The sequence below is a fragment of the Monodon monoceros genome, unplaced genomic scaffold, assembly GCF_005190385.1.
Source record: "Monodon monoceros isolate NGI ecotype Baffin Bay Population unplaced genomic scaffold, NGI_Narwhal_1 Contig473_ctg1, whole genome shotgun sequence".
NCBI classification, from domain to species: Eukaryota; Metazoa; Chordata; class Mammalia; order Artiodactyla; family Monodontidae; genus Monodon; species Monodon monoceros.
In genome coordinates this window covers 598,162-611,856 of record NW_021700609.1, presented here as the reverse complement: position 1 = coordinate 611,856, position 13,695 = coordinate 598,162, and the positions used below count along the sequence as shown (strand labels likewise).

The following is a 13,695-nucleotide window of genomic DNA, read 5'->3' as shown; positions in this document are numbered from 1 at the left end:
CATCAGATATATAGTTTGCAAATATTTTCTCCCATTTAGGTTAACTTTTAATTTTGTTGATATGTTTTCCCTTTGCTGTGCAAAAGCTATTAATTTGATGTGGTCTCACGTGTTTATCTTTTGTTGCCTATGCTTTATGATATTCAAAAACTTATTACCAAGGCCAATGTCAAGGAGCTTTTCCCTTCTTCTAGGGGTTCTATGGTTTCATGTCTTACATTTAAGTCTTTAATCCATTTTGAGTTTATTTTTGTGTATGGTATAAAATAAGGGTATGATTTCATTCTTCTACATGTGGCTATCCAGTTTTCTTAACACTATTTACTAGACTATCCTTCCCCCATTGTATATTCTTGACACCATTGTCAAATATTAGTTGACCATATATGTGTTGGTTTACTTCTGAGCTCTTTATTTTGGTTCCAATGGTCAATATGTTTGTTGTTGTGTCAGTGCCATATTCTTTTCATTACTATAGTTTTGTAATATGGTTTGAAAGCAGAAAATGTAATGCCTACAGATTTGTTCTTCTTTCTAAAGAGTGTTTTGACTATTCAGGGTCTTTTGTGGTTCCATATGAATTTTAGGATTTTTTTTCTGTGAAAAAAGAGCCATTAGACTTTTGATAGGGATTACCTTGAATCTATATGGTTTTGGGTTGTATGGACACCTTCACAATATTAATTATTCCAATCCATGAACAAGGGATATCCTTCCATTTACTTGTATCTTATTCAATTTATTTCAACAATGTTTTATATTTTTCAGTGTATAGACCATTGAATTCCTTGGTTAAATTTGTTCCTAAATATTTTACTCTTTTTGATGCTATTCTGAATTAGAATGTTTTCTGATAGATCACTGTTGGTGTAAAGAAATGCAAATTATTTTTGTATGTTGACTTTAACCTCTTTCGATATTAAATGCTCTACTTATTTACACTTTAATATTCCACATCTAATTTTCCATATGTTTAGGAACACTATATGCTTGATTTACATTATACTTCTTTTTTTTTTTTTTTTGCGGTATGCGGGCCTCTCACTGTTGTGGCCTCTCTTGTTGCAGAGCACGGGCTCCGGACACGCAGGCTCAGTGGCCATGGCTCACGGGCCCAGCTGCTCCAGCATGTGTGATCTTCCTGGACCGGGGCATGAACCCGTCTCTCCTGCATCAACAGGCAGACTCTCAACAACTGCACCACCAGGGAAGCCCCTACATTATGCTTCTTAATTTTATATTCTCTATCACATTGTTAAACTTCAACAGCACTTTAAAATTTTAAAGCCCTATATTACATTGCGGTTTTCATGTATATATTTGTCTCCTGGGTTTTAAGTCTCTGGAGTAAAACACTAGCTAATTTTTTATTTGAATTCCTAAAAATAGAGTACTTTCTATCACACAACAGATACCTAATAAAAGTGCACTTAATGGTGAAAAATCAAATCACAAATCCTAAAAAGAACATAGCTAAAATATGTTAAGCTTCTGTTAATGACCCAGTTATATCTATGCATATCTCAAAAATGTCAACATTTTATGGGATAGATTTGTAATTTATTCTTTTCTTTTTACAAAAAAGGACACTGAAATAATCACTTTAAAAGCTAGCTGTTGGGGAGTGCACTGAGTGTCATGGGAGCAGCACCTTATCCCCCTGCTCCCCGCAATACAGCCTTCAACTTTGGGACTCCCTCATGCACCTAGGGTACCGCTGCAGCCACCAAGGTCCCCACGGGTGGATTTGGAGCTTTTGGGACAACATCTACAACAGCGGGTTCTGCATTCAGTTTTTCTGCTCCAGATAACACAAACATTACTGGACTCTTTGGTGGTACTCAGAACAAAGTTTTGGATTTGGTACTTGTTTTGGCACAACAGCTGGAACTAGTATGGTTTAGGTACTGACTTGGTAACTAGACTTGGATTTGGAGGATTTAATACACAGCAGAAGTGGCAGCAACAAACTACATTAGGTGTTCTCTTCATTCAGCCTACAAAAGCTCCTGCCCAGTTCAAACAACTGATAAATGCTGCAAGTGCTCTTTCTGTCCCAGTACTACTAGGAGATGAGCAGATGCTATTTTGGTAAAATGGAATTTAACTACAGGCCTTTTGGGGAACAGAAAAAGGAAATTTTAACAATAACATTCCACCAACGGAATTCAAACAAGAAAATCCCTTTTGCTGGTTTAAGGCAGTAGGTTATAGTTGTATGCCCAATAATAAACATGAAGATGGGCTAGTGGTTTTAGTTTTCAACAAAAAAGAAACAGATATTCAAAGCCAGCAACAGCAATTGGTAGAATCATTGCATAAAATTTTGGGAGGAAACCAGACCCTTACTGTAAATGTAGAGGGTATTAAAGCATTGTCAGATGATCAGACAGAAGTTGTCATTTATGTTGTTGAGCGTTCTCCAAATGGTACTTCAAGAAGAGTCCCAGCTACAATAATATACGCCCATTTTGAACAAACCAATATAAAAGCACAGTTGCAGCAACTTTGTGTAATGCTTTCTATGACTTGAACAGAACATTCTTCTGCACAGATCGAACAACTTTTACAGAATCCTCCTGCTGATGTTGATCCTATTATCTGGGAGCAAGTCAAAGTGGATAACCTTGATTCTGAAAACTTAATTCCTGTACCAATGGTGGATTTCAAAGAACTTCTTTGAAGACTGAAGGTTCAAGACCAGATGACTAAGCAGCATCAGACCAGATTAGATATCATATCTGAAGATATTGGTGAATTACAGAAGAATTCAACTACAACTATGCACAATAGAAGAGGAAACTCATGGACTTTCCCATAGAATCTTCAGGCCCTAATCAAACAGGAAATTCAGAGGAAGAGTGTATAGGCCATCCAAGCTGAAGCAATTCAGCTAGATACATTTCCCTATGAACTAAATACCCTACTCAGTTTAAGGACTGAGTAAATGAACTGATGTCCCAAATCAGGAGGCAGAATCATTTTGGAGCAGTCAAATCTGAAGAAAGATATTACATAGATACAGATCTGTTACAAGAAATCAAGCGGCATTTGAAACAACAACAGGAAGACCTTAGCCACTTGATTAGCATCATAAAAGATGACCTAGAAGATAAGTTGGTAGAACATGGATTGAATGAAACCATCGACATCAGAGGTGGTGTCTTCAGTTGACATTTCACAAACTTGTGTTATAGGTTTGTGAAATACATCTTGTTATATCAGGCCATACTTAAGAATGAAACTGACCACATGGGGGAGAAAAAAAAAAAAAACAATTCTCCCCCTGACTTGGTTTTTGAGAAGGTTACTGACAAATTGTCATTCATCAAATCTGAAATAATAGTAATTTCACTGCTCTTCAGAGATAGCCTTCGAAAGATTTACATCTATTATAAAAGCTGTAATTACCTTAAAAGAGAAGTACATAATTACCAAAAATATGTATTATTGTACATTTTTACAATAGCATTGTTCTTAAAAATAATCAGTGTTTAATGATTATTCTTCATTGAGCCTATACTCTGCTTTAAATAGCAAGTAAATATGAAATGCCTACTTTGCACATAACGAAATAAACTGAATAATTATTTGGCTGCTGGGGATTTGTACTTCAGAATGTAAATGTGCATCAGTTTTTACAGTTGTGAATTCATCTATGGGAGGATCAAAGAAAATCCAGGAGTATTTAATGATTAATATGGTTTCTTTTCATTCTATAAAGATTTGAAAATATATTTTCATATTATTTTACTTATTTGGAATTTAAAGAATACAATTAAGAATTAGGATATAACAAAGTTACATTTTATCATTTTTTTAAGCTTTTTGTTTTTTGAAACGTTTTATTTCTAAAAAAAGATGACAGGAATTCTTTGGCAGTGGTTTGGACTCTGTGCTTTCACTGCTGAGGGTGCGGGTTTAATCCCTGGTCAGGGAACTAAGATCCTGCAAGCCTCAAGGGCAAAAAAAAAAAAAAAGTTAGCTGTTGAATTAAAACATATCCAGTTTGAAAGTTATTTCTACCTAAATACACAGCTTATATAAGCCAAGACTCATTTGCAGAAGTTTCTAACTCTCAAAGGAATAGTCAAGTTCCATGATTGCTCTTTTTCTTTTTTAAAATATTCTATCTAAAATCCTTTAGTCAATAAACGGTGCTGATATGGTTAACAGTTTTGAATCCTGGGTCCTAGCCAGATCAGATTCCTTTTCAAATCAGAAGCAATGTTTATACATCTTCTGTTTTATCTCCCACCTAGTCCAAACCTTTGCCCAAACCAGAGCCCCACAATATTAGGTTTCCGATTCTAGTTACTTATTCATTATTTTATTGGAATATAATTGCTTTACAGTGTTGTGTTAGTTTCTGCTGTACAATGAAGTGAATCAGCTATATGTATACCTGTATCTCCTCCTTGGACCTCTCTCCCACCCCCCACACCCCCATCCCACCAATATATGTCATCACAGAGAGCACCGAGCTGAGCTCTCTGTGATATACAGCAAGTTCCCACTAGCTATCTATTTTACACATGATAGTGTATATATGTCAATCCTGATCTCTCAATTCATCCCACCCTCCCCTTCCCCCCACCCAACCATGTCTACATGTCCATTCACTACGTCTAAGTCTCTATTCCTGCCCTGCAAATAGGTTCATCTGTACCATTTTTCTAGATTCCACATATATGTGTTAATATAAGATATTTGTTTTTCTCTTTCTAACTTACTCCACTCTGTATGACAGACTCTATGTCCATCCACCTCTCTACAAATGACCCAATTCCATTTTTCTTATGGCTGAGTAATATTTAATTGTATATATGTACCACATCTTCTTTATCCATTCTGTTCTTTATCAACCATATCCATGGTTGTTTCCATGTCCTGGCTATTGTAAATACTGATGTAATGAACATTGGGGTACATGACTGTTTTTGAATTATGTTTTTTTCAGGGTATATGCCAAGTAGTGGGATTGCTGGGTCATATGGTAGTTCTATTTTTAGTTTTTTAATGAACCTCCATACTGTTCTCCACAGTGACTCTATCAATTTACATTCTCACCAACAGAAGGTTCCCTTTTCTCCACACTGTCTCCTACACTTATTGTTTGTAGATTTTTTGATGATGTCCATTCTGACTGGTGTGAGGTGATACCTCATTGTAGCTTTGATTTGCATTTATTTAATAAGTACTGATGTTGAGCATCTTTCCATGTGCTTCTTGGCCATATATATGTCTTATTGGACAAATGTCTATTTAGGTGTTCTGCCCATTTTTTGATTGGGTTGTTGGATTTTTGATATTGAGTTCCATGAGCTGTCTGTATATTTTGGAGATTAATCCATCCATTTCTTCATTTGCAAATATTTTCTCCCATTCTGAGGGTTCTCTTTTCATCTTGTTTGTGGTTTCCTTTGTTATGCAAAACCTTTTAAATTTAATTAGGTCTCATTTGTTTATTTTCATTTTTATTTTCAGTACTCTAGGAGGTGGGTCAAAAAAGATCCCACTGTGGTAAACCACAGCAAATAGTGTTTTCCCTATGTTTTCCTCTAAGAGTTTTATAGTGTCTGGTCTTACATTTAGGTTTTAAATCTATTTTGGCTTTATTTTTGTGTATCGTGTTAGATACTGTTCTAATTTCCTTCTTTTACATGTAGCTGATCAGTTTTCCCTCAACCAGTTATTGAAGAGACTCCATTTTCTCCACTGTATATCCTTGCCTCGTTTCTCAAAGATTAGGTGACCATAGGTTCGTAAGTTTATCTCTGAGCATTCTATCCTCTTCCATTAATCTATATTTCTGTTTTTGTTCCAGTATCATACTGTCTTGATGACTGTAGCTTTGTAGTATAGTCTGAAGTAAGGAAGCCTGATTTCTCCATCTCCATTTTGCTCTGTTTTCTCTCAAGACTGCTTTGGCTATTCAGTGTCTTTTGTGTTTCCATAAAAATTGTAAAAATTTTTGTTCTAATTCTGTGAAGAATGCCACTGATAATTTGATAGGGATTGAATTGAATCTGTAGATTGCTTTGCATGGTATAGTAATTTTCACAATATTGATTCTTCCAATCCAGGAACATTTTATATTCCTCCATCTGTTTGTGTCAGCTTTGATTTCTTTCATCAGTATTCTATAGTTTTCTGAGTACAGGTCTTTTGCATCCTCAGGTAGGTTTATTCCTATGTATTTTATGATAGCAAATATAATTGTTTCCTTAATTTATCTTTCTGATTTTTCATTGTTAGAGTATAGGAATGCAAGAGATTTCTGTGCATTAATTTTGTATCCTGCAAGTTTACCAAATTCATTGATTAGCTCTAGTAGTTTTCTGGTGTCATCTTTTGGATTTTCTATGTATAGTATCATGTCATGTGCAAACAGTGACAGTTTCACTTCTTTTCCAATTTGTGTTCCTTTTATTTCCTTTAATTCTCTGATTGTTGTGTGTAGGACTTCCAAAATTAGGTTGAATAACAGTGGCAGGAGTGGACATCCTTGTCTTGTTCCTGATATTACAGGAAATGTTTTCAGTTTTTCAAAATTGAAAATGATGTTTGCTGTGGGTTTTGTCGAATATCGCCTTCATTATGTTGAGGTAGGTTCCCTCTATGCCCACTTTCTGAGAGTTTTATCGTAAAAACCCATTTAATGGGTGTTGAATTTTTTCAAACACTTTCTCTGCATCACTTGAGATGATCATATGCTTTTTATTGTTTAATTTGTTAATATGGTGTATCACATTGATTGATTTGTGTATATTGATTAATCCTTGCATTCTTAGGATAAATCTCACTTGACCATGGTGTATGATTCTTTTAATGTGCTGTTGGATTCTGTTTGCTAGTATTTTGTTGAGGATTTTTGCATCTATGCTCATCAGTGATATTGGTCTGTAAATTTTTTATGATATCTTTGTCTGGTTTTGCTATCAGGATGATGGTGGCCTCGTAGAACGAGTTTGGGAGTGTTCTCCCTCTGCAATGTTTTGTAAGAGTTTAAGAAGGGTGGTGTTAGCTCTTCTCTAAATGTTTGGTAGGATTCACCTGTGAATCCATCTGGTCCTGGACTTTTGTTTGGAAGATTTTTAATTACAGTTTCAATTTCCTTACTTGATTTGTCTATTCATATTTTCTAATTCTTCCTGGTTCAGTCTTGGCAAGTTGTACCTTTCCAAGAATTTGTCCATTTTTTCCAAGTTGTCCATTTTATTGTCCATATATAGTTGCTTGTAGTAGTCTCTTATGATCCTTTGTATTTCAGCCATGTCAGTTGTAATTTCTCCTTTTTCATTTCTAATTTTATTGGTTTGAATCATCTCCCTTTTTTTCCTGATGAGTCTTACTAAAGGTTTATCAATTTTGTTTATCTTCTCAAAGAACCAATTTTTAATTTTATTGCTCTTTTCTATTGTTTTCTTCATTTCTATTTCATTTATTTCAGCTTTGATTTTTATGATTTCTTTCCTTCTACTAACTTTGAGTTTTCTTTATTCTTCTTTCTCTAGCTGCTTTAGGTGTACGGTTAGATTTTTTATTTGAGATTTTTCTTTTTTCTTGTTGTGAGATTGAGTTGCTATAAACTTCCCTCTTAGAACTGCTTTTGCTGCACCTCATATGTTTTGGGTCATTTGGTCATTTTTGTTGTCATTTGTTTCTATGTATTTTTTAATTTCCTCTTTGATTTTGTCAGTGATCACTTGGTTATTTAGCAGAACACTGTTTAGCCTCTATGTGTTTGTGCTTCATATATATATATATATATATATATATATATTTTTTTTTTTTTTTTTTTTTTTTTTTTTGCTGTAACCAATTGCTAATCTCATACATTGTGGTTGGAAAAGATGCTTGGTATGATTTCAATTTTCTTAAAATTACCAAGGCTTGATTTGTGGCCCAAGATGTGATCTATCCTGGAGAATATTTCATGTGCACTTGAGAAGAAAGTGTATTCTGCTAATTTCAGATGGAATGTCTGATAGATATCAATTAAGTCTATCTGGTCTATTGTGTCATTTTAAGCTTGTGTTTCTTTATTTATTTTTTTGTCTGGATGATCTGTCCATTGGTATATGTGAGGTCTTAAAGTCTTCCACTAATATTGTGTTACTGTCCATTTCCCCTTTTTGGCTGCTAGCATTTGCCTTATGTATTTAGGTGCTCCTATGTTGGGTGCATACATATTTATAATTGTTATATCTTCTCCTTGGATTGATCCCTTGATCATTATGTAGTGTACTTCCTTGTCTCTTGTAACAGTCTTTATTTTAAAGTCTATTTTATCTGATATGAGTATTGCTACTCCAGCTTTCTTTTGATTTCCATTTGCATGGAAAATCTTCTTCCATCCCCTCACTTTCAATCTGTGTGTGTCCCTAGGTCTGAAGTGGGTCTCTTGTAGACAGCGTATATATGTATTTTGTTTCTGTATACATTCAGCCAGTCTGTGTCTTTTGCTTGGGCATTTAATCTATTCAAATTTAAGGTAATTATTGATGTGTATGTTCCTATTACCATTTACTTAATTGTTTTGGGTTGTTTTTGTAGGTCTTTTTCTTCTCTTGTGTTTCCCCCTTATAGAAGTTCCTTTAGCATTTGGTGGTGCTGAATTCTCTTAATTTTTGCTTGTCTGTAAAGCTTTTGATTTCTCCCTCAAATATGAATGAGATCCTTTCTGGGTAGAGTAATCATGATTGTAGGTTTTCCCTTTCATCTCTTTAAATATATCCTACCACTCCCTTCTGGCCTGCAGAGTTTCTGCTGAAAGATCAGCTGATAATGTTATGGGAATTCCCTTGTGTATTATTTTTTGCTTTTCCCTTGCTGCTTTTAATATTTTTTCTCTGAATTTAAATTTTGTTAGTTTGATTAATATATGTCTTGGTGTTTTTCTCCTAGGTTTTATCCTGTATGCAACTCTCTGTGCTTCCTAGACTTGGATGGCTATTTCCTTTCCCATGTTAGGAAAGTTTTTGACTATAATCTCTTTAAATATTTTCTCAGACTCTTTCTCTTCTTCTTTTGGGTCCCCCTATAATTTGAATGTGTTTTTCATTTAATATTGTCCCAGAGGTCTCTGAGACTGTCCTCAATTCTTTTCATTCTTCATCCTTTATTCTGCTCCTTGGCAGTTTTTTCCACCATCTATCTTCCAGCTCACTTATTCATTTTTCTGCCTCAGTTATTCTGCTATTGAATCCTTCTAGTTTATTATTCATTTCAGTTATTGTGTTGTTCATCACTGTTTGTTGTTTCTTTTAGTTCTTCTATGTCTTTGTGATATATTTCTTGTATTTTCTTGATATGTGCCTCCATTCTATTTCTAAGATTTTGGATCATCTTTACTATCATTACTCTTAATTTTTCTTCAGGTAGGTTGCCTATTTCCTCTTCATTTATTTGGTCTTATAAGTTTTTACCTTGTCCTTTCATCTGTAACATATATTTTTGTTGTCTCATTTTTTGATAGGTGGGACTATGTTCCTGTCTTGGTGTTTGTTTGGCCTGAGGTGTCCAGCACTGGAGTTTGCAGGCAGTTGGGTAGAGCTGGGTCTTGGTTCTGAAATTAGGACCTCCAGAAGACCTCACTCCTATTAATTTTACCTGGTGTCTGTGGTTCTCTCTTAGGCCAGTGGTTTGAACTCAGTGCTCCCACTACAGGAGATCAGGCCTGACCTCTGGTCTGTGAACCAAAATCCCTCCAGCCACATGCTGCAGAAAAACAAAAGAGCAGAAAAATAACAAAGAATAACAAATAAAATAAAATTAGAAAAATAAAAAAATATATGAGAAAATATAAAAATATAAATGAAACAACAACAACACAGTAAAGCAGAATCAAAATAGCAAAAAAAAATTGCCAGAAAAGGCCTTGGCTGTGGGGGTATCTTAGACAGGGTTGGAACTTAGGCGGAGGCAGGGCCTAGGCCCAGGGAAAGTCCCTGGCTAGTGAGGGACAGGGCTTAGGCTCAGCACAGATGTAGATGGCCTTGAAGTGGTGACTTTAGGCCTGGGACCCAGCAGGCTTACTGGAGCCCGAGTGGTGGAAATGCTGACTGAATTCCGTTCTGATTCTCCAATCTTCCAAGGTTCTCTCCCCCTCCCTGCTGATCCCCTCACCATTTTGGGCCCCTCCCGAGTGTAGGAACCCCTCCCCTCCCCAGTCTCCCCTCAGCGGCACCGGTCCCATCCCAGCTCCACTTCTTCTCCCCTCCTCACTTCCCCCCACATCCTACCCAGTCACTCAGGGGATTCTCCCTACCACTTAGGTCTCTGAGGTCTCACACCAGCACCTGGAAGTTACCTTATTTGTGAGGAGATGTGAACTCCACATCCTCCTATTCTGCCATCTTGACTCTGCCTCCTCCATGATATTTTAAACTACTATCATATGCCAAACACTGAAATAAATATTTCACATGCCCAACTTCATTTAAACACTCTCTAATAATATTATATGGGTACTGCTAGTCATATTGTATTAGAAATGAAACAGAATGTGGAATGTGGAGCCTAGATACAGAGGGCTTTATCTACTTTACATAGCAAGTGATGAATGGAACAGGGAATTCTAATCATGTCTATTTGACTCCAAAGCCTCTGCACTTAAATATTATGCCAAATTTAATCATTAAAATTATAAATAAGTCTACACAGGGTAAAGAATAGTTACACAGTAAACAGGGTAAAATTTGGCAAATCATATGAACATGACTTCCCAAATTTGGTTTTTAATTTTCTCTCTACTACCCTGAATAAGGTAGGTTTCTATATCCTGAATATATAATTAAGGAGAAAATTTACAGTTTCACATATTTTTCTGAATAATATAGATTAAAAAGAAATAAAGATCATTGAACTATCACCACCTTTATATCTACTTTTAATATGACTTTTTTAAGTTAATCTTTTAGGTATCTATTTACTTACCTCACTTGATCTCACTTTAAGTATAGGGAACAAATTAGAATCAATAATTATTTATTAAAACTCTTCTTAAAAATATGTGTTAATACAGTGATCCCCAACCTTTTGGTACCAGAAACCAGTTTTGTGGAAGACAAGTTTTCCACAGCTGGGGGCATGGGGGGATTGTTCAGGTGGTAATGTGAGCAGTGGTTCAGGCAGTAATGCGAGAGATGGGGAACAGCAGATGAAGCTTCATTAACCTGCCTGCCTCTCACCTCCTGCTGTGCTACCCAGTTCCCAACAGGCCACCAACCGGTACCAGTCTCCAGTCTGGGGGTTGGGGACCCCTGTGTTAATATAATCATGTCTTAGTTATCTTAGTTGGAAAACTTGGATAAATCTTTAATTCTTTCATTCTTCTGGACACTTAACATCCACAAAAGCCAAAAAAACCCCTTTCAAATGGAAGAAAATAATCCTGTCATGTTCAGGCATAACCCACACATTGGGACTCCACTGTGCATAGAATTCACCCTTAGACCCTTGATCATATCATGCAAAGTTCTTCACAATCCATTCCAGCCTATTTTTATCCTTATCATATGCTATCCTTCCTCTATACTCTATGGTCTGGGTTTTTGCCATTCACTGAACATGAGTTACTTCATACTTTCATGCTTTTAAAACATTCTGTTCTCTCATCCTTGAACGCACATTTCCCATATTTCTGCCAGGAGAATAGAAACTTTTTTCTCATGGCACAAATTAAAAGTTGTAAAGAATATACCTTCTGGACTAGGCAGAATTAAGAACTCATCCTTTATGAAATCAGCAGTTTGCAAACAAGTAATATTGTCTTTGTCATGCTGTGTTGTAAATGCAATTGTTTACAGAAATTAGCTCATCAAATAGTGATTCTCAAAGAATGCCAAAACTGAAGTGAAGCTATCCCTGGAAAAGAACTGCTGAAGATCAAGTGGATGAGCTGTGCAAACTGTAGTTTTTCCCAAATTTCAGTGGTTATATGTAGTGTACTCAGCTAATATTAGTGTTATATATTATTTCTGGTAAACATAAATTAGTGATGAGGATGCATACCAATATTTTAGTTATTTCTAGTGTTACTTTACAGGAAAACTAAGAAAGAAATAAAGTTATCCATTAGTAAATTTAAGATAAACACCTATATTATTTGAGGAAATTCTATGTAATTTTCCACTCTTTTCTTTATTATGCAACAATACAGTTTAGTTTGATGCATGGGCATAATCAAATATACAAAATACATATTGAAAATCCTGGCATACAGTAGATACTGAATTTTTAAAAAACACTTTTAGTACTATAAAACCTGGGATTAGGGCATGGAGAGCCTTGGGTGAGACCAAAGAACTCAGGTTATACTCAAGAAGTACAAGTGCTACCTAAGATTCCCTAGCAGGAGAGGGAAACAGGACAGGCTACAACTCCTTCACATTCTGTAATGTGGCTGAGGGAAAAAGAGAGAAGAAATAATTTGAAGTTGGAAATTTTAATTTCATAGCTGTTTTGTTATTTATATATTTATCTTCTTATGTGTGAAAATGAGTGCGTCTCATGAATATTTCTTTAGAATTATAAAGAAAGGAATTTCCTTTTTGCAAACTCTTATGTAATCTAAGGTCTTGAAATTCTGTTTTACACCTATCTTAAAAGTTTTGGTCATTATGGCTAAAGTGCTTTTGTCCATATAATTTATTATAGCAAATAGCAACAAACAGAAAAGAATGCATTTTCTTAAGTATATTTACAATGTTTTTGATAAATAATATTTATTAAAACTGATTTTTCTTAAATAAAATTTTAAAGCTACAGATAGATGCTTTGTGTCATTAAATGGGGATAAATTATTATAACGTCATAAGAATATCACCTTTGAAATATAAAATTCCTTTAAATGAAAAGGTTTCTAGTATTATACAAATAGACATATTCCTCTTCTCTGAAGTATTTCAAATTGTTCATTTTAGTAGATAGTTTGGAAATTATACTTATATTCTGATTGTAATAAAACAAGATTCATAGTAAAGGAAAAATAGGTATTGACATTGTTATATGATTTTTATTGTTAGTTGCTCTACACTTTAAATACTTTGTTTTAATAGGTAGAACAGCCCTCATTTTCTCTTCATCCTACCAATTATAGTAATATACAATTTGTTTAATATGGTTGTAGCTTTTTAAAGGTAAACTTCTCTATTATGTTCATTTGCAAATTCTTAGTTATATGATTGCTCCAGACTCAAATTCTTTTAAGATTTATGAAAATAAACAAGTTGGTTTCCCTTGAATAAATATTGACATCTGAATGAAAGACAACAGCACTGGATAAGAGCCTTGAGAGCATAACCCATTCACCAACACAATGTTAAAACCTATGATATTTAATCTTATTTTTGGCTAGCTTGAACTTTGTAAAGCTCATTTTGAAATCTAAATGGGAGAAGTAGATTACATATCAAACCAACTTTATGCCAAAACCCTTTAGTATTTCCAGGATAAAATATTTTTGAAACATACAAAATGGCGAGAAAAAATGACTCTTTAAAGTTTTTTTTTTTTTTTTTTTCCGTACGCGGGCCTCTCACTGTTGTGGCCTCACCCGTTGCGGAGCACAGGCTCCAGACGCGCAGGTTCAGCAGCCATGGCTCACGGGCCTAGCTGCTCCGTGGCATGTGGGATCCTCCCGGGCCGGGGCACGAACCCATGTCCTTTGCATCAGCAGGAAGACTCACA

At 35.1% G+C, this 13,695-nt stretch overlaps 1 pseudogene; it reads left to right on the top strand.

The window, feature by feature from the left end:
* The first annotated feature begins 2,218 nt into the window (after positions 1-2,218).
* Positions 2,219-3,174, top strand: LOC114887771 (annotated as a pseudogene).
* Positions 3,175-13,695: the final 10,521 nt, after the last annotated feature.